The 20,137-nt window shown below is 39.2% G+C and overlaps 1 long non-coding RNA gene across 1 annotated transcript in view; it reads left to right on the top strand.

The window, feature by feature from the left end:
* The window catches only part of LOC139078873 (uncharacterized), a 160,583-nt gene that overhangs the window by 89,410 nt on the left and 51,036 nt on the right, over positions 1-20,137 (top strand). The gene's annotated exons all lie outside the window — the stretch shown is intronic.

Below are 20,137 nucleotides of genomic sequence, written 5' to 3'. Positions count from 1 at the left end.
GCACAAAAACAGACACACAGATCAATGGAACAGAATTGAGAGCCGAGAAGTAAAACCACACGTTTATGAACAGCTAATATTCGACAAGGGAGCCAACAGCATACAATGGAGAAAGGAGAGTCTCTTCAATAAATGGTGTTGGGAAAACTGGACAGCCACATGCAAAAGAATGAAAGTAGACCATTATCTTACACCATGCACAACAATCAACTCAAAATGGATTAAAGACTTGAATGTAAGACCCGAAACCATGACACTTCTAGAAGAAAACATAGGCAGTACGCTCTTTGACATCGATCTGAGCAGCATATTTTCAAGTCCCATGTCTGACCGGGCAAGGGAAACAAAAGAAAAAATGAACAAATGGGACTACGTCAAACTAAAAAGCTTCTGCACAGCAAAGGAAACCATCAACAAAACAAAAAGACAACCTAACAATTGGGAGAAGATATTTGCAAACCATATATCAGATAAGGGGTTAATATCCAAAATATGCAAAGAACTAATACAGCTGAACAACAAAAAACCCAACAATCCAATTAAAAAATGGGCAAAAGATCTGAACAGAGATTTCTCCAAAGAACACATACAGATGGCCAACAGGCATATGAAAAGGTGCTCAACATTATTAGCTATCAGGGAGTTGCAAATCAAAACTCCAATGAGGTATCACCTCACTCCGGTCAGAATGGCTGTAATTAACAAGACAGGAAACAACAAATGTTGGAGAGGGTGTGGAGAGAAGGGAACCCTTGTTCACTGCTGGTGGGAGTGCAAACTGGTGCAGCCACTGTGTAAAGCAGTATGGAGTATCCTCAGATAATAAAGGATAGATCTACCATATGATCCAGCTATCCCACTGCTGGGTATTTATCCAAAGAACTTGAAAACGCAAAGGCATAAAGACACATGCACCCCTATGTTCATTGCAGCATTATTCACAATAGCCAAGACATGGAAGCAACCTAGGTGCCCATCAAGGGACGAATGCATAAAGAAGATGTGGTATTTATACACAATGGACTACTACTCAGCCCTAAGAAATGATGAAATCCAGCCATTTGTGACAACATGGATGGACCTTGAGGGTATTATGCTGAGTGAAATAAGTCAGAAGGAGAAAGTCAAATTCCATGTGATCTCACTCATAAGTAGAAGACAAAAACGACAAACAAACACATAGCATTGGAAATTGGATTGGTGGTTACCATAGGGGGAGGGGGGAAGGCAAAAGGGGTGATTAAGCTCACATGTGAGGGGATGGACTATAATTAGTTTTCGGGTGGTGAACATGATGTAATCTACACAGAATTCAAAATATATTATGATGTACATCTGAAAAAAATTCTTTCTTCTTGTCTGAATTTTATCTTATTTTTAAGTAATTTATTTCTTACTCTATTTCATTAAATATTAATCTGTTATAGACCAGAAATTAACAAAAAAATTTGAGAAATTTAAAAAATAGTTTTAAATCAAAAATTTAAAAATTTAAATTTGAAAAATAGCATTGATTGACAGGAAGCTCAGCTTCATCCCGTCAGTCAATTCGCAACAAGGAGGAGCTGTAATATAGACAAAACAAGGAAAAACATGGCAGATACTACCACTTGACTAGCAAAAAATGAATCTCCTTCCCTTTTTTTTTTTTGGTCTTAAAGATTGGCCCTGAGTTAACATCTGTTGCTAATCCTCCTTTTTTCGCTTGAGGAAGATTGTCCCTAAGCTAACATCCATGCCAACCTTTTTCTAGTTTGTATGTGGGATGCTGCCACAGCATGGCTTGATGAGCTGTGTATAGGTCTGTGCCTGGGATCTGAACCCACCAACTCTGGGCTGCCAAAGCAGAGCATGTGAACTTAACCGCTATGCCACTAGGCCAGCCCGCCCCCACCCCCTTATTTTTTAAGAACAAATTCCTAATTTTATTTTAGGAGACAACATGCCCAGGTGAAACATTATAGTTACTAGCCCCCTGGAAGCATTGGGTAGCCAATGAACAGTAAGCAGAAATTAGTTGGGGGGAAATCTCTTAAGGAGATACGTAGGCAGCAGGTATTTGTTTCTTTTGCCCTTTCCCTCTTTTCCCTGTTTTCTTCCTGGAATAAGAATATGATGAGTGGAACTCCAGTAGACATCTTGGAACAAGCACTGATCTTGAGGATAATGACCACCTACTGAGGATTCTGTAACAGGAACATGGAAGGACTCAGTCTCTGATGACTAGGGTGATTATATAATCAAGCTCTTCAATCATCACAGTTTTTAGAGTGAAAGGGATTACTGAAATAATTCAAATCATGTACTTCTGAAATGCTTACTTCTTGTCTTACAAATTGGCTTGATTCTATTGATGAAACTATAAAATAGTTCAATTCAAAAACTATTTTCAAAAAGTGAATTTCTTTCTAACAAAAAGCATACATCCTTGTTCCTAAAGCAAAACTAAAAATCCTTTACATTGATTCTCTGAATATTAAAAAACAGCAAGCAGGATAGCTATTCTCAGTAAATGTGCACATACTTAGATCAGTTTCTTATACATATCTGCCTCTGACACTGTGATACTGATATGTTTCTGCAATATATAGTTTTTCCATATGGTCATATAATAGTCAATTTTTTCACGAAATTGTCTGCAATGTTCCTTAAAGTTTTTCTCATTTTATGATTAATGAATATGAAAGTGCTAATACCTTCAGTTGACTCATCTCTGTAGACCACATTATTTTTAAGTGCGTAGGTACTTTCTTACAGGGGCTAGGGTATCTGGTAGGTTGGAGTACCAGAGGACATTCTAGATTCCAATTTATTGGTATTGACATGTGACTGTCTCAGCCCAATGTCTTTCACAGGTGCTGTCTTTTTGCCTCCATTGAGAGGCCCTTTTTTCAACAAATATTTTTACAAAACGAAATGAATTAAATAAGTTCTTTCTAGTCATGATTCTTTGGAATGTTTTGTTAAATTTAAATACTGAAAAATCATGGACTGCCTCAAAATTTTATTTCATTCTGGTATGATTATAAATTCATCTTATCAAAAGTAGGAGCTCCATCAAAAGATTCTCAGCATTAACTGTGATTTCCAAAGTACAATCACAGAATTTCAGAATTGAATCTCATAAACCATTTGAGCTCTAGTCATTAAATTTGTTTGGTTCCACTCTCACTTTTGGAGAGAGAGCTTTTCTTTGTAAGCATTGTTTTCAATAATTGTAATTTTAGAAAAGCCCAAATGCTATCATTTTGGCCCTCCATTTATTAGTTTTTTGAAGTAAAAATTTTCCACTGATTTTCAACAATAATAAAAAAAGCTCAATTTAGACGATTTGTTTCCTCAAAAGTTCAGTATCATTGTAAAAAAACTTGGATTGATTTATATAATACTTCAAAGACTCAGAAACTTCTACAGTTGATTTGACAATGGGCACAAAAGCAAAAGCACACACTGACGTAGTGAAATACTTTTTGTATTCAAAATCTGGATAGTCACAAAACTTTGGTTGTTACTTGAATCCTATGTATATATACATGTGTAGTAAAACAGTACGTAGTAAATATAAAGTAAAAACTAGAAAGTGATGATTTTTGAGTATTTAAAGTCTTTGCTTTAATGTAGTTTGTTTGCAACTTCACACAACTTAATTTTTTATCATGGCCATGTTTAACAATATGCTTCCAAAATTCCTGAAAATTTAACAATGGGCCCCTGCAAGTTAGTAGCAAGGCAGCTCCAACACACAACTCAGCATGTCTATAAAATTACACTTGTACTCCAACTGATTCTATTTATGATCTATATGTTTCTTAATTCAGTATGAACATTGCTTTGATGAGAATGCTGTTACACCAAAATTTTTATTTGCAGTATTACTGCAAAAACAAATAATTTGTTCTTTAATGTTGAACTTATAAATATACTTCAAAATATCACAGCTTCCACTTTCAAACAAACAATTTTATAGACTCTCTGCTTTTTTTTATTCAATATATGTTTATTAAATACCTACTGTGTACCTGGACAGATAATTGAATGTAAAAGTATTTTTCTTTCCTGTTTTAAAAAAATACATATTTTAAAATATATACATACAGAAAGGTAAACAAAATTATAAGTGTACAGCTTGATAAATTTTTTTAATAAGTGAATACTCCTATAATCAAGATTATAAAAAATATATCAGACTCCACATTTCCTTCATGACCTTCTCAGCTATTATGCCTCAACGGTAGCTTCTGTCTGAACTTCTGCCACCACAGATTTGTTTTGCCTGCTACAATATATCTTTATAAATAAATCATTCTTTTGCACCTCCTTTAGTTCATCTCAGTAATTTCTCTAAAATCTCTGTGTAGAGATGGTATACATTTGTGTTAGATTTATATCTTTGTATTTTGATGTTGTTGCTATGATTATAAATTGTGTCATATTTTAAGTCTCATTTTCTAATTACCTGTGACCCTTATATAGAAATTCAAATTCAGAACTTGTTTGAATTCTCATCTTGGGTCCCAGTGATTGCTAAAATCAGTTCTTAATTGTAAGAGATTAAATGTAGAGGCTCTCTTTTTCTCTATGAACAAAATCACGTGATGGGCAAAATAACGGACAGCTCCATTTCTTTCTGTCCAATCCTTTTATCTTCTATTTATTCTTCTCTCCTTGCTCCATTGGGGACGGGACCTTCGTACAATGTTTGTAGAAGGGACAACATTGAACATGCTTGTCTCGTTCTTGATCGAAAGGTTTCAAGAGTTCACAATTTAGTATGATGTCTGTTTTACATTTCTTTTTAAAAAATAGCTTTATTTATTAAAGAAACAGGAAGTTTCCTCTGTTCTTAGTTTGTGCCTACTCCTAAGGCTTAACCCATCCAAAGTTTCAGCGAAACATCTGGAGTGTTTACAAAATCCCTTCTCTTTGATAAGCTCTGAATTCTAGTTTCTGTCACCTCAGCATCTGAGATACCTCTACTTGCTTTCCCAACGCAGCGATCCCACATTTAAGTGTGTACCCAAGAGAAGTGACAACTTACATTTTCCCAAAAACCTCTAAGTGAATATTTATAAGCAGCTTTATTCATAATCTTTAAAAACTGGAAATAAATACCTTCAAATGGTGAATGGATCAACAAAACTGGAACATTCATACAATGAACTACACTTTAATAATAAAAAGGAACAAACTGCTGATACACACAACCACATGGGTAATTGTCAAACATATTATCCTAAGAGAACACAGGCAGCCTCAAATAGCTACATACTGATGATTTCATTGATAAGACATTCTGGAAAAGGTAAGACTACAGGGAAGAAAACATCAGTATTTGCCAGGGTCACCCTGCCCCTACCGACCCAAAAGAAATTTGCAACTGCAGATTGGCAGCAGTCAGTTGCCACTCGCACGTGCTGCCTCTTGGGGACCAGGGACTTCTCCGGCAACCAGAGCACAGAGGCGTCTCTTATTGGAGGACATCTCAGCCAGTCTGCCCGCCCCGCCCCGTCAAGGCAGTGAGTTCCCTCCAGATCTGCCTCCAGAGGGAACAGGCACCATTGCATAGGTCAGGGCTTGCAATTACTCAGCCACCTTGTTCCCACAAGAGCCCTCTCAGGTGACCCTGCCTCTCCGGAACCCATATTCTGTTACAGAACCCTGGCTACCATGAAGCACATCCAGTGCGCATGAGTAGTATGTCCCTCTCGCCTGGCCTTGGGCAGCTAGGTACTTGCAGACCTTGTGGAGCTGTGGCCTGGCCCCAACCACCTGCACATCTTCTTGGGTGGAGGGAGCCCACCCCTCAAAACACTCTGAGGCAGCGTCGGAAAATTGGCGACAGTCAGTTCCAGTTTGGATTTGCTGCGTCCTGGGGTCCCAGGGGCTTCTCCAGCAACTACGGCGCCCAGGTGTCTCTTGTTGGCAGATATCCTGGCCAGCCCTGGCCCACCCCGCCCTTGCAAGGCAGTGAAGTTCAGGCCAGATCTACCGTAACGGAAAATAGGCGCCTTTCTGTAGGTAAGGGCTTGGAAAAACGCAGATGTCGTGTTCCCAAAGAATCTGCTTTGAAAGAGGAAAAACGATCTGGAAATAAATGATGGTGAAGGTTGCACAGCAGTGTAAACGTGCTTAATGCCACTGAACTGTACACTGAAAAATAGTTAAAATGGTAAATTTCATGTTATGTATCTTATCAGAATTTTTAAAAAGTATTAAAAAAGAAACATTTAGAACTGAATAATGATAATAAAACATAAATTTATGGATACAGGTGAAGAAATACTTGAAGGGAAACTTTTACTTTGAAAACGTTCGTTAAGAACCAAGACAGTTTTTTAAAATAAAAGCTATGCATTTAAATTAAGAAGTTTATAATAGATCTAGAACAAACCTCCAAAATAAGCAAGTAACTCAAAAAGTGAAAAAACAAGGAAACCAATAAAAGAATAGTCTGCTATACCTGGATCTGAAAAAAAAAAATCAATAAGATAGGTGAATTTCATAGGACTAATCAAGAGAAAAGATACAAGTAAGCATATATGCGACTTAAAATGGAAAAATACATAGAAATACTAGAGATTTTATATACATATATGTATATATACTGTTTTGAATATCTGCTGATTATAAATTTGAACAGCTAAATAAAATGAACACATCCAATGTGCTTATAAAATGTGATGTTGGCACAAGAACAGAGGACTTAAGTAGATCAATATTATTTAGAAAAATATACTTTTTAAAGGCGATCGAAGATCTCTTTTCTTCAAAAACCTTGGCTTATACAGTTTTACACTTAAATTCTATCTTACTTTCACGAAATCAGATCCTACCTTATTCAAGTTATCCCCCAAAAAGAAAAAAAATACAAAGCTGCCAGACCATTTTTGAAACTATTTGAATTTTGATTCTAAAACTAGAAAAAGACAATACAAGAAAAGAATATTATGGCCCATTTCACTTAGGAACATGGATGCAAAAATCCTATAAACAATGTTAACTAGGGCCAGCCCAGTGGTGTAGTGGTTAAGTTCCCATGCTCCAGTTTGGTGGCCTGGGGTTCCCGGGTTCGGATCCCGGGGGTGGACCTGCACAGTGCTCATCAAGCCATGCTGTGGAGGCATCCCACATACAAGAGAGAGGAAGATGGGCACAGATGTTAGCTCAGGGCCAATCTTCCTCACACAAAAAAATAATAAAATAAAAAATAAAATAAGGGTAGGCCGTGTTGCCGAGTGGTTAAGTTTGCGCGCTCCGCTTTGGCAGCCCAGGGTTTCGCTGGTTTGGATTCTGGGCGTGGACATGGCATCACTCATCAGGCCATGCTGAGGCATCATCCCACATAGCACAACCAGAGGGACTCACAACTAGAATATACAACTATGTACTGTGGGGCTTTGGAGAGGAGAAGATAAAAAGAAGAAGAAGAAGACTGGCAACAAACGTTGGCTCAGGTGCCAATCTGGAAAATAAATAAATAAATAAATAACAGTGTTAACTAATCCAATAGTGTATTTTAAAACTAATAAATATCATCAGAAGAAATTTCATCTGTAATAAAAGGATGATTATTCATAGGAAAATCTATCAATAAAATCACAAAAATTATTTGATTATCTCAGAGCAGAATACTGTTTCATACGATTGAACTTACATGTTGATTCTTTTTTTGTTTTTAGGAAGATTAGCCCTGAGCTAACATCTGCCACCAATCCGTCTCGTTTTTATTGAGGAGTACTGGCCCCGAGCTAACGTCCGTGTCCATCTCCCTCTGCTTTATATGTGGAACGCCTGCCATAGCATGGCTTGACAAGCGGTGTGTAGGTCCACACTCGGGATCCAAAGCAGTGAACCCCGGGCTGCTGAAGCAGAAGTGGGAACTTAACTGTTGCACCACCGGGCCAGCCCCTACATGTTGATTTTTAAGATTAGCAAATCAGAACTATAAGAGAGCTTTCTTAACTTGATAATATGTGAATATAAAAATTTACAACAAACAGTCCAGTTCCTTTAGGATCTAGAACCACTCAAGGCTATTCACTTTGGAATTATATTTAATATAGAAGTGGAGATGGCCAATGAAATAAGGGGGAAATGGCATATAGGTTGGAAAGGAAAAGATAAAAATTATTGTTATTTGCAGATGATATGATTGTCAACAGAAAAATCAGAACTCTTATTACCAGTAAGAGAGTTCAGGTAGATTATCAGGTAAAAGGCAAATTTACAAAAATCAGTAGCATTTATTTATAGCAACAGTAACTAACCAGGGAAAACTCTACAGAATAAGATGACATTCAAGGTAGTAAGAAAAATAATGTCTAGGAAATAATCAAGAATATACAAAACTTTGTTGAGAAAATTTTAACACTTTAAGCAAGAATAAGAAAGATAATCTGAATAAGCAGAGAGAAATTCCATGCATTGGATGGAAGACTTTTTTATTATAAAGAAGTCAGCTCTCCCCCAAATTAATCTATTAATTAAATTTAATCTTAATCAAAATTGCAATTTTTTTATATTTAATTATTTATAGAGGGCCAAAAGTCTGTGAATAGCTATGTCAACATGAAAATTTAAGAATCAAATGGTGGGATTGTCCTATCACATGTTATGGCGTACTACAAAGTTGGAGTAATTTAAAAATATGGCATTGGTGTAAAACCAAACAAATAGACTGATAGAACAGAACAGAGAGCCCAGAGATGAAGCCATTTGTATTGGGCAAACTAATATACAATAAAGGTGGCATCAGAAATGAATGGGGATGGGAAAGGTAAATTCTTTGACAGATGATGTTAGGAAGCTGGCTCAAAATATGAAGAAAAATAAAACTGAAGTCCCACATAATATCACACATAAAGGGGAATTATACATTAGATTTAAAATTTTGAATATGAATATTAAATCAATGTGGTTCATGAAAAAATGTGGGTGAATAATCTGCAGTAGTATTTCTTAAAGCAAACTTAAAAAGACAAAATAATTTTATACAATACATATATATATTATATATATAATTATATCAAAATTAATGTTCCCACTCAGTGAAAGACTCCTAGACAAAGTTAACAGGTGGGTAACATTGTGTTTCTGTCAAAAAACAACATGAAATTATTATTTAGAATATATTAGAAACTCTTCATCAATTAACCAGAAGAAGACAAAAACACCAAAGATATGAAAACCTATTTAGCAGAAGAGGAAGTATTAAAAGCTAAAAGACCCATAAAAGAGTTACTCATAAGCCTGAGTAATCAGAGAAATACAGGCTAAAATAATGAGCTGTTACTTTATATATATTATTGTGGTCCAAAAACAAGGGAAGGGGAGGGGATTGCAATGCCAAGTACTGGAGAGAATGTGGGGATATAGGACCCCTCAACACTGCATTGAACACACAACAAAGTCCTGCTGCAGCTGTTCTGGACATCAATCTGACCCGACATTTGCAAATGCCTGAGCTGCACCCTCCATCACCTAAGAGTACTGCCTAACCATATTCACCAAAGACTTCTCACTCAGGTCCATAAGAGGAGGTGCCAAAGATGTTCATTACCGTACACTCATGATGGTTAGTGTACGATGGCGAAAAGTTAGAGGCACTTCGGGAGTCCATCACCAGGAGAATGGTTAGTAAAATGTGTTAAGTGAAAATGATGCAGGAGCTAAAAGCAAGCAAGTAAGTGCAAACAAAGCAACATAAACAAATATTGAAGAATACATCACTTAGTGAAAAAAAGAAAAGAAACAGCATGTGATATATAAAGAAATCAATATAGTTTAGATAAATTAAGAATGCCTGCCATGATAACCACATGATATACATTTTGCAAGAACACATTGAAACTAAAAGACAGAGCCAACCCTGGTGGCCTAGTGTTAAAGTTTGGCGCTAACCTCTTTGGTGGCCCCTGTTCATTTCCAGGTCATGGAACCACACCCCCTGTCTGTCAGTTGCCATGCTGTGGCAGGGGCTCACATAGAAGAACTAGAACAACTTACAACTAGGATATACAACCATGCACTGGGGCTTTGGGGAGGAAAAAAAAGAGGAAGATTGGCGATAAATGTTAGCTCAGAGAGAATCATTCCTTGCAAAAAAACAAATAAAACTAAAAGACACACCTCAGAATGCTTGTCTATGGACTGGTGGCACTGGGAGTGGAAAACAAGGATATAAAGGAATGAATAAACAAACAACAAGCAAAACAAGAAGCCACAATGATAATGTACCATGAACTGAGGAAAACAATTAACATAACTCAGTGTACCTGAAATAGAAATAAAAACAAAAATGCAAAAAAGGAAGTAAAAGAAGAAAGAAAGGAAGGGAGGGAGGAAAGAAAGAAGGAAGGAAGGATGGAAAGATGGAAGAGGTAAACTAAGACGGATAGGGCGTGACCGCATGAAATGGAATGGAATAGCGGGCAAAGGCCAGTTCTTCTCCAGACCATAGTGGAGCAAAAAGGAATCCTCTTTGCTGCTGTCCTTTTTCTGCCAAATCAGGTGACACTCAGGTTAAAGAGCAGACTAGTCAATGTATCTCTATATATTTTCCTTCTAAGAAACCAGGCCAACTCTGAGATAAACATTTGTCACTTGTAGCCTGCAACGTCCTTTTAACGCCATCACTTTATTTTAACAGTTTCCTACATTGTAAATCTTGCCTTCCAAGGGAAGATGTCAGGACATTCACCTTCTCAGCTCCTTCACAGCCAGGCGGCAGGCATTGTGAAACCATGTGTTCCATCCATCAGACACACCCGCTTGAGACTGATTTGGTGAGCAGTGTGAGCAAGTGTGTGCATGGGAAATTGAGCTTCTTCATGGACACACAGTTTGTGGCCTCTGCCTCTTTGGGGTCAGCAAGGGCAGAACTTCTGTTATCCCAATGCATCATCACGGTTACAAGCTGTGGTGGTGGTGTTGAGAGGTGGCAGCCCCACCGTGTGGTTGGGCATGGTTCCTGGCCTGGCTGTTATGCTCCATGTTTGGCTCTCCAGCCCTCCCAGAGTGTCTGAGAGCTCCCTGATCTCCTTTAATGACCACAAGGAATGGTTTTTGTCATGTGCAACTCATAAGCCTGATTAATACGGACCCACAAGTGTCACATGTGGTCATTGCTTTCTGCACTGCACAAATATATATTAATGCCAGGCACTGGCCTAGATCATGGGAGTACAAAGGTGGAAATTTCCCTGCTCTCGTGGGTACTCGAGTAGATCTATGCCAGTTCTTCAGGACAGGGCACCAGATGGGTGTCAGAAACTTGGTGAGCAACAACTACATGGACAAAAGTCATGTGCCGCGAATGGTGGAGCAGGAAAACGGAGGAAGTCTGCTTCCTTCAAATCGTCTTTGAGCGACCACACTGCCCTGGATTGCTTTCCTCCAGACTTCTTGTTAAGTGGGGAAAAAACAACACAGTTCTTGAGTGGTTTTCAACCAGGGTCTATTTTCCTCCAAGGGGACATTTGCAAATGTTTTGAGACATTTTTGGTTGTCACAATTAAAGGAGGACCACTGGCATCTGGTGTGGAAAGGCCAGGAATGCTGCTAAACATCCTACAATACCCTTCTCAGCAAAGATTTATCTGGCTCAAAATGCTAATGGTGCCAAGAAACTTTGCTTTATAGCCACTCTGTCAGGTTCTCTGTAACTAACACCTGAGCACAATCCCATTTGATACAGGTAGGTCTGATTGCTGGTCTCATTTCACACGTGGGAAAACTAATACATGGAATTTAAGTAACCTGCCCACATCATTGAGGCATAAACAAATAGCTGTCTCCCATATCTATTTCCCCTATAAATTTTATAGTAATGAAATTTTAGCTGGCACATCGCCATCCAGCTAAGGCTATACTTCTCAAACTCCCTTTCAGTTAAGGATAGCTATGTGATCAAGTGCTGGCTAATGGATATGACTACAAGTGATGAGTACAACTTCCTGGTCATGCCCTTAAATGCTAGGGACATGCCTGCCCTTTATTTCTCTCTCTTTCACTGTCTAGAAAGCAGACCTGATGATACGAGCTGGAGCAGCCTTCTTGGACAAAGAGTTGGAAATGGCCTGTTGAGGGTGAAAAAGCTACATGAAAAAGGAATCTGGGTTCCTGATATTGGTGGAGCTGCCATAACAGCCCCAACCAATCTACCTGGAATTAACAGCCCCAGTCATCTCATCTTGAATTTTACATGTTAAAGAAACAAATTTCTAACTTAAGGGACTGATTTTTTTAGATCCCTTTATTATGGGATCCCTTTGTTATAGAAGCCTAGCCTATATGCTAACTAACACAGACACTAATACAGTTACCAAGTGAAGGAGCTAGGATTTGAACCCAAGCATACACTTACGTGTGTGGAACCCACACCCTCAACCACTTAAACTACACAGAACACATTGCCTGTCTGTCTTCCTCCTTCCCATACTGTTGCCCTGTGCCCACCATGATAGCTCCTGTTTATACTGAATTGGACAGTCCAACTAATTGACAGCCTCTCCTCTTCCCCTCCTCACCCTAGAGCTGCACAGAGTGACCTCAGCACTTAATGTAAGAGAGCCATCTAGCAATGTTGTAAGAAAGCCATCTAGCAATGTTATAATTATTACAAAAGGGTCAGTGTACAATTCATTTTGCTGAGTTCCTCATTGCATTCAGGGTTGGTGTCCCATTTAGAATGCTTTTGGTTGCAAGAAGAAAATGGAACTCTAAGTGGCTCAAATACTAAGTAATGTTTAGTTTTGCATAGTAACAAGAAGTCCTAGGGTAGGGTAGTTCTGGGGTTGACTAATTCAGCACTCAGGGATGTCATCAAGAACCAGAAGCATTCCATCTTTCGCCTCTGCCATCCTCAACATGTTGCTACTCCATGTGGACCTCAGACGGCTGCAGCAGATTTGGGGATGAAATGCCAATGATAGCATTTAGAGGCAGAAATGGCACAACCTCTCATTGTGTACCTTTCTTAAAAAAAACAAGATACCCTGTAGTAGACTTCTCCTCAAATATTACTGGTCAAATACTTTACATGCCCATTCTTAAGTGAGATCATAGAGAGAGGAATAGAATTACTGTCTTTGCTTAGACTAACGAAGATTCTCTCTTTGGGAGAGGGAAGCCTAGTCTCCTCCAAAACACAAGACCAGTAAATGAAAATAAGTACCGAAAAGTCCTGAAAAAAAGTAACCATTCTTTTAGAAAGGCCAAAGAGGTAGACTGGCTATTGGATAGGCAACCAATGGTGACCTTTGGTTTTTGTGTTTGCTGTAAATACTTTCAAGGCAAAGGCATATATAGAGAGAGGTTTACAGGATCTGTGTAAAAAAGACTGGAGAGCAACCAGGTTAAAGATCCATAACAACTTGGAGTGAATTGAAAGTGGCAAGTGAGAGCAATTGCAAAGTGATGATGTGAACACAAAATTGACATTACAGCATGAGTCTCAGAGAGGCTCGATTGAAGAAGAGAACTATGGTATCGTAAAGCGAGCGCCAGACTGGATGTGAGAATGCAGCCCCAGTTCTGCCCCTTACTAGTTCTATGGCTTCAAGCACACATAAATTTTGTTAACCTTAGTTAATTTGTCTGCAAAAATAAATAATGCTGCTTACCTTCAGAACATTTTTGACAGGCAAATGAGGTAATGCATTCATTCCTCCAAGAATTATTTAATAAATGCTTACTGTGTATCATGACACAATCTCTACCTAAAGACCCAGAGTCTAGAGGGAGGACCCAGAGAAGCCAACTGGCAATGATAACTCAGTGTTAAAATGGGGGTGAGCATTTGGAGCTGTGGGAAAGGAGAAGAGAGACTCCTCACTCAGTCACCATGAGTCCAGAAAGGAGTCCCAGAGAAGATGATCTCATCTGGGAAGAAAGAGAAACAAGGAGTAGAAGTTAGCCAAGGAAAGGAAAAGCAACTCAGGAGGAGAAAAGAGCTGGAAGAGAGAGAGAGAGAGAGAGAGAAAGAAATTCAGGGACCTATAAGAAGTCCAGTATAACTGCATTTAAGAAGGTAACATTTTTTGAAGAAATCATTAGCAACAAGACCTGTGAAGTAAGCACAGATCAGACAGTGACAAACAATTTAAGCCACATTATTCAGGGTTCAGTGTTTACCCTGAATATCATTTGGAGTCAGCCATTCAAGGGTCTAAGCGGCAAATCACACAGTCATTCTTCCCTTTCAGGAAGATAACTCTTGGCTCTGTGGCAGAGACTATTGGTTGTCCCACAATATTGTTTCCCATGTCTTCTTTAATAATAGAAACCCCAATTTCAGCTAAATGGATGGCTACTTGCGTTAAACCCGACACTTACCAGCTTCTCACAGCTAAGTGTTGCAATGTGACTAAATAGTGTCCAATGAGTTGTAAGCAGAACGAATGAGTATAACTTCTAGAAGGTGGGATTGCTTCTTTGTCTTTTCCTCCATTCTGCTAGTTGAAATATGATTGTGATTGCTAGAGCTTAAGCAAGTGTTTTGGAACACGGCGAAAAAGTCGTATGCTAAAAAATGGAGGAGTGACAAGGTAGAAAGAACCTTGGTCCCTGCCAAGGAACTCCAGTTCTAACCCTTACCCCATCGAATATCTTATTCATAAGAGGGAAATATATTTCTATCTTTCTTATTTTGATTTTTCTTCCATGTGTAGCCAAACTTTGATATAGGATGCATTGGGTTAAGTGGATTTGATGGCAGCAAAATTGGACATCCCAGTTAGAAAAATGGTGCAAGTAAAGTAATACAAAAAATTATACCAAAAAAAGAAAGGTGATAGTGACCTGAAGGAAGAAAATGGCAGTGAAAAGTCAGAGATGTACAAACTGCAGAGATATTTGGCAGTTGGCATTGACAGAGGTTGTGATCCACGGGATGTGGGGATAACAAAGAAAGATGTTGATACTACTGACATTTGGGGCTGGATAACCCCTTGTTGTGGAGGCTGTCCTATGCACTGTGGGGTGTTTAGCAGCATCTCTGACCTCTACCCACTAGAGGCCATTAGCACCACAGTCGCAGTCATAATAATCAAAACTGACTTCAGACATCGTCCCTTGGGGGCAAAATCATCCGTGGTTGAGAACCACTGATATAAGAGAAATTTCAGTGCTTGTAGGTAAGGCACTTGCAGAGTATTCCCCAGGACTTAAGGCTTGTTTCAGGAATCGGCACGTGACACATAACTCACAATAAGAAAATACTGAAAGAAGTTTTCTGGGAGTTTCTAGGAAAAGTTTTTATGTTCCCGAAAGAAAGCCACCAGAAAAGAAAGCTTTTTGTCTTCTGAACATCATTGTGTGTTAATGTAAAGGCTGGATCTACTGCAGCCATTTTATACCCAGCTGACTCATGTGGGAGTGTAGACCTGGAGCCAATGGATTGAGTGATATCCGATCATTGTTCTGCTCCTAGTTTTCCATTTATGTGAGCCCCAAATCTCCTTTATAATTTAATCCAGTTTGAGTTGAATCTTCTGTTACTTGCGGCCAGCAACTTCTAACCTAAACAATGACTTAGACAGGATCAGATCCAGAGGAGTTTTTAGAGACAGAAGCCCAACTGAGATAGCTTGAGGATTGAATGGGACACGAAGAGTAGAAGACAGTGAGTGAGAAAGAGTCTTTCAAGAAGTTTAGCAGTGAAAGGAGAACACAGATAAGGCGATAGATGGGGGTGGAGTTTGACAGAAGTGTATTTGTTTAGCTAAATGTGTGGAGGACTTGAGCTTGCTCAAATGCTAATGAGAAGGAGCCAGTTAAAAAAAAGAGGTTGCACATAGAACAAGGAGGGAAATTTTCCCATAGATCAAAGTCCATTAGGAAAGAGAAGAGGAATGTGTGGAGTGGCTCCTCTTGGGTAGAAGGAAACATGTCTCTCCTATCCGGACATCAGGGATGGAAAAGGAGATGCAGATAAATGAGTAGTGTGGAGGTAAAATGTTAGGAAATTCCTTTTTTGATCATTCCAATTTTTCCATGAGGTAGCAGGGAGGGACTGGGAAAGGACGTAGATCAAATACCTGGGGAAATGTTTGGAAACTCTAAGGAGCTATCCGGATATAAGGTGCTACATTTCATTTACATTAATTGGGGCTGTAATCAGCTCACTGGGGTCACAGTTACCGGGCAAAATGAGTCCTTTTCACTCGCCACATCTTGGAAAATGCCCTAGAGACAGATTAAAAGAGAGATGTCTGAGAGTGGCAGCAAGCCTGTGCTTCACGTAACACAAAGCTGCGAAAGTAAGGGAGACCTCCGAAATTCTGGGCTGCTTCTCCTCCGTGAACCATGTTGCCCATTCTAGGCCCTTCTCCCGAGATGGAGCTCAGAGCTGAGGGAGTCATGATGGCTATTGCTTACCGAACAAATGTGAGAAACGGCTGTTTAAAGTCCGTTTTAACATGGCTTTCCTCTCAAACCTCCTGTCTGAACTTTAATAATCGAATGTTTGGAAATCGTTAAGTAGCTGCCTTGACTTGTTTAACTCTATGGCCACAGACATTTCATCACACTGACACAGGATTTATGTCTCAATAACACAATAACATTTAGTGAGCACCGTGGTTTCAGAACGATTTATGCCTGATCTGCAGTTGGAGAGTGATTTACGCCCAAGTGAGGGGCAGAGTTATGAGAGACACCACGTATCCTGCTGCTGGACTGCTTTCCACTGGGGGTGGAGGGGACATGGCAATGCTCACTCCCTGACATTTTTCCTTGATAGTTTTTTCATTAGAAAAAAATTAGAAGTCTGAGCTAGTTCCCTTTTTTCTGCAAAATGTTTCCAATCACTCTGGTTCTCATTAAACTCCAAATCAGTCTTGGACAATACAAAGATGAAAGCAGTCACAGAAACTCAGCACCAGACAAGACTCTTCAGTTTTCCCATCACTAATTTGGCCTTACTGCAGGGCCCAGGCAATGGCCATGATGTGTGTCTCTAGGGGCAGATGGCCTCAGTGTGAAGGTCACTAGATGCTTTTCTCAAATCTGTGCGATACCCGCAACAAATCAGCTAGTGGGTTTCCAGGGTGCCAGGGAGGTCACAGTCAACACTGGGCAGCCCCCTGGGGACATAGATTCAGAGGAGGAAGCCCCCAGTGGTTCAAAGTGTGGGCTCTGGAGCGCCATGCCTGAAACCACATCCTGGCTGCACCATTATCTAGCTTTGCAACCTTGAGCCCATCACTTAACTGTTTGTGCCTCAGGCGCCTCACCTATAAAATGGGACAATAATACCTAACTCAGGGGATTGTTCTGAGAAAATCCGACTCCAAGAATATTCAAGATGCCAGTCGTGGGATAATCAAAAGCAAAAAAAGGTAGAGACCGAAGTGAACAAGCTTATTTTAAGCACTGAAGCACCTTGGAATAGCAAAAAGAGAAGTGGACTTATAGTTAGAAGTCCCGGTTTAAATTCCAGCTCTTCCTTGCTAGCAATGGAAATGCTAATAGGTATGCCATGCCGCTCTTACGAGAAATACAGAAGAAATGATTTATGCAAACACCTAATTCTTTGCAGATACTAAATATATGTGCATTTTCTTCTTTCTTTCCAAGCAAGCAGAAAAAATGGAATGAGTTCAGATCTCGATTAACAAAGTGTTAGGTTGTGAGGCTGGTGTCAGTTTTGCAGGGTAAGGCTATCCCGGCACAAACATGTGAAGCAGCTATAGGTTTCCTTTGGCATCTTCCCACATTTCCCCTCAGCATCCTTTCTCCAGCCAGGCACACCTACTTCCAGCCTCCAGAGACTTGCCCTTTTGAATTGCTGTCACAGTTAAAAAGCAATACTTATTTGTTGTTAACTAATAATGGCTGAAAAGGTTATGAAAGCCAAAGGTGCTGGAATTTTAACACAAAACCCCAAGAAGAGAAAGAAAGCCTGGAAAACGACGTATGGGGCACTATCATTATAATGATGACCTATTAGAAGGACCTTTTGGATGCAGGCCCTTTCTAGACTTTCCGTCTCTTCCACAATATCGTCCAGCCAGATAGCTTGAGGGCTCTAAGTTATCCAGATCCAATGTTTTTTGCTCAAGCCAGTTATCATGAACCTGCTCTGCTCTCACGTGGGCCAACCAGCCCTGGTCTCTGTAGTAACAGATTCTGTCCTTCCCTACATTTGCTGCAAGCCATTCTGGGAGCTCGTGCACCAGACCTGAAGGATGACAAGTCCATGTTGTCATAGTTCTTTTTTTATCCCGTTCCCTCTGCCACACATTCATTATGATGAAAATAAATGCCTAAACTAGCCCAAATTTCCCATAATGCAAAGCTTCCATAGTGCTTTCTACCTCTAATTTAAGAGACATCTGCCCAAGTTATTGAATTTAAATTTGATTTAGGTATTTGCTTCCTAAGCAATAAGGAAATAGGGAGTAAAAACACACGTGGTTTTCAAAAATACTTGAGTGTCAAATCATTTTTTGAAAATATTTAATTTTCTTTGGATCCAAGGGAAAATAAGTAAAATTATAATTCATTTACTTCAAGCAAAATTTTTGAAGGTGAGAAAAATGGATTAGCACATTGACCCAAAGTTGCAATATTTCTTCCATTCAGTTCTGCAAGTAGTTACTCACCACATACCTGGGACACTACTAGGCGTTGTCCAGACACAGCTTAGACTTTTCTTCTGCTCTCTGAGAGAGCACACCCTCTGCAAACAGAGCATCGGAGTTTCACCAGGTGGATTCAAATTACCCTTTTAGGTTGTCCATCTCCCTCAGCTAGACAGTGAGTTACTCCAAGGCAGGAAAGTGGCTTAGTTAACTTTGTGATTCAGATGTCTTATGTCATCAGTTGACACTTAAGATCCCTTTTGATGCATATTTCAATGCTATTTAATATTCCCCAGAGGAAAAGAAATCCCCAGTGCCAACTGCATTATTGTACAGTAGAGACTTTCTTGAAGTTTTTGCAGGAGAGATTGAGATGGGGGTTTAAATCTTAAACCCCATGGCAATCTGTTAAAGTTCTTCATCAGATGTAGGTTTTCTCCAAAATCCTTTTGTCTCCCCAGACAGTCAATGTAATTCTCAGATCTGAGAACTGTGCTAGTTCAGGAGGCGGGGTAAATGGGGCCTGAAATCCAGCTCACGCCGCCCTCCCCGTGCCAAGAGCCCGAGTGTGGGCTGTAGCCACCCAAAGGAATGAACTCTTTTTTCTTTGCACATAGGCACTGTCCACTTCGCGAAGCTTGCCTCATGGCTATGTATCTCCTGAACAGGAAGCTTTTCCTCCTTCTAACAAAAGCTCTGATGAGATAGAGACCCTGGTGCTACTCTGGCGTCTCAGTACATGTGTGTTGAACTGAATCTCGTTTAGAACAAAAGCTTTACAAGTAAGAAACAAGTATAAAACATTATCAGACAACATCAAAAGAGTATCTGAGACAACAAATGCTAAGCAGTCTTATAACAGAAAGTGGCATGATTTTTAAGTGCCTTTATATTATGCTGGTAGGAAATTATGTGTCTTGGCAAAATTTGCTGTGGCATCAACATAATTCTTATTAAATTCAGTTTTATCATGTAAACAATTCATTTTTTTCACAGCAAGATCTTCAAGAGCATTTGTTATACATCTCTTTTAACTGTCAATAAAATTTACTTCAGAGAAATGAGAAAAGGGGAAAGTTTGTTCTCCATTAGTGAAAAGCTTGAAGTATAAAGTGTCTTTAGAGAAATGCACTTTTTTTACTTCCAATTACTCAATAACTTGTAATTAGGACAACAAAATGTTGCCAAGTGGAGGAACTTTAGCGATCCATTTTAGTGAGTACATAAAAGTTTGTAATTAAAATACAAATTTCTGTATTGCAAACAGGTCTTTCCAAAATTTGGAAATTTCCTCTCTCCTACGTAAATTAAGCATCTCTCTTTGCATTTTTATTGAGAGTTACATTCGTTTAGTAAACTATTTGTAAACAATTTAAAAGTAAATTTTGTCTTCTGTGAAAATGATCATTTTCTTAAATACTAAAGTCTCAAATAATCAAAGTTCATTCTACTTTTTTTCCAGTGCAGCAATGTATGTAGGATTACCATCCCTCCTGCTACTCCTGCCCATCGTTGCCTCCCCCACCACATCCACACACGTATAGACACTATTT

Source organism: Equus przewalskii, chromosome 23, assembly GCF_037783145.1.
Source record: "Equus przewalskii isolate Varuska chromosome 23, EquPr2, whole genome shotgun sequence".
Taxonomy (NCBI): Eukaryota; Metazoa; Chordata; class Mammalia; order Perissodactyla; family Equidae; genus Equus; species Equus przewalskii.
Note: the sequence above shows the minus strand (reverse complement) of the source record. Positions and strands in the feature narration are given on the sequence as shown.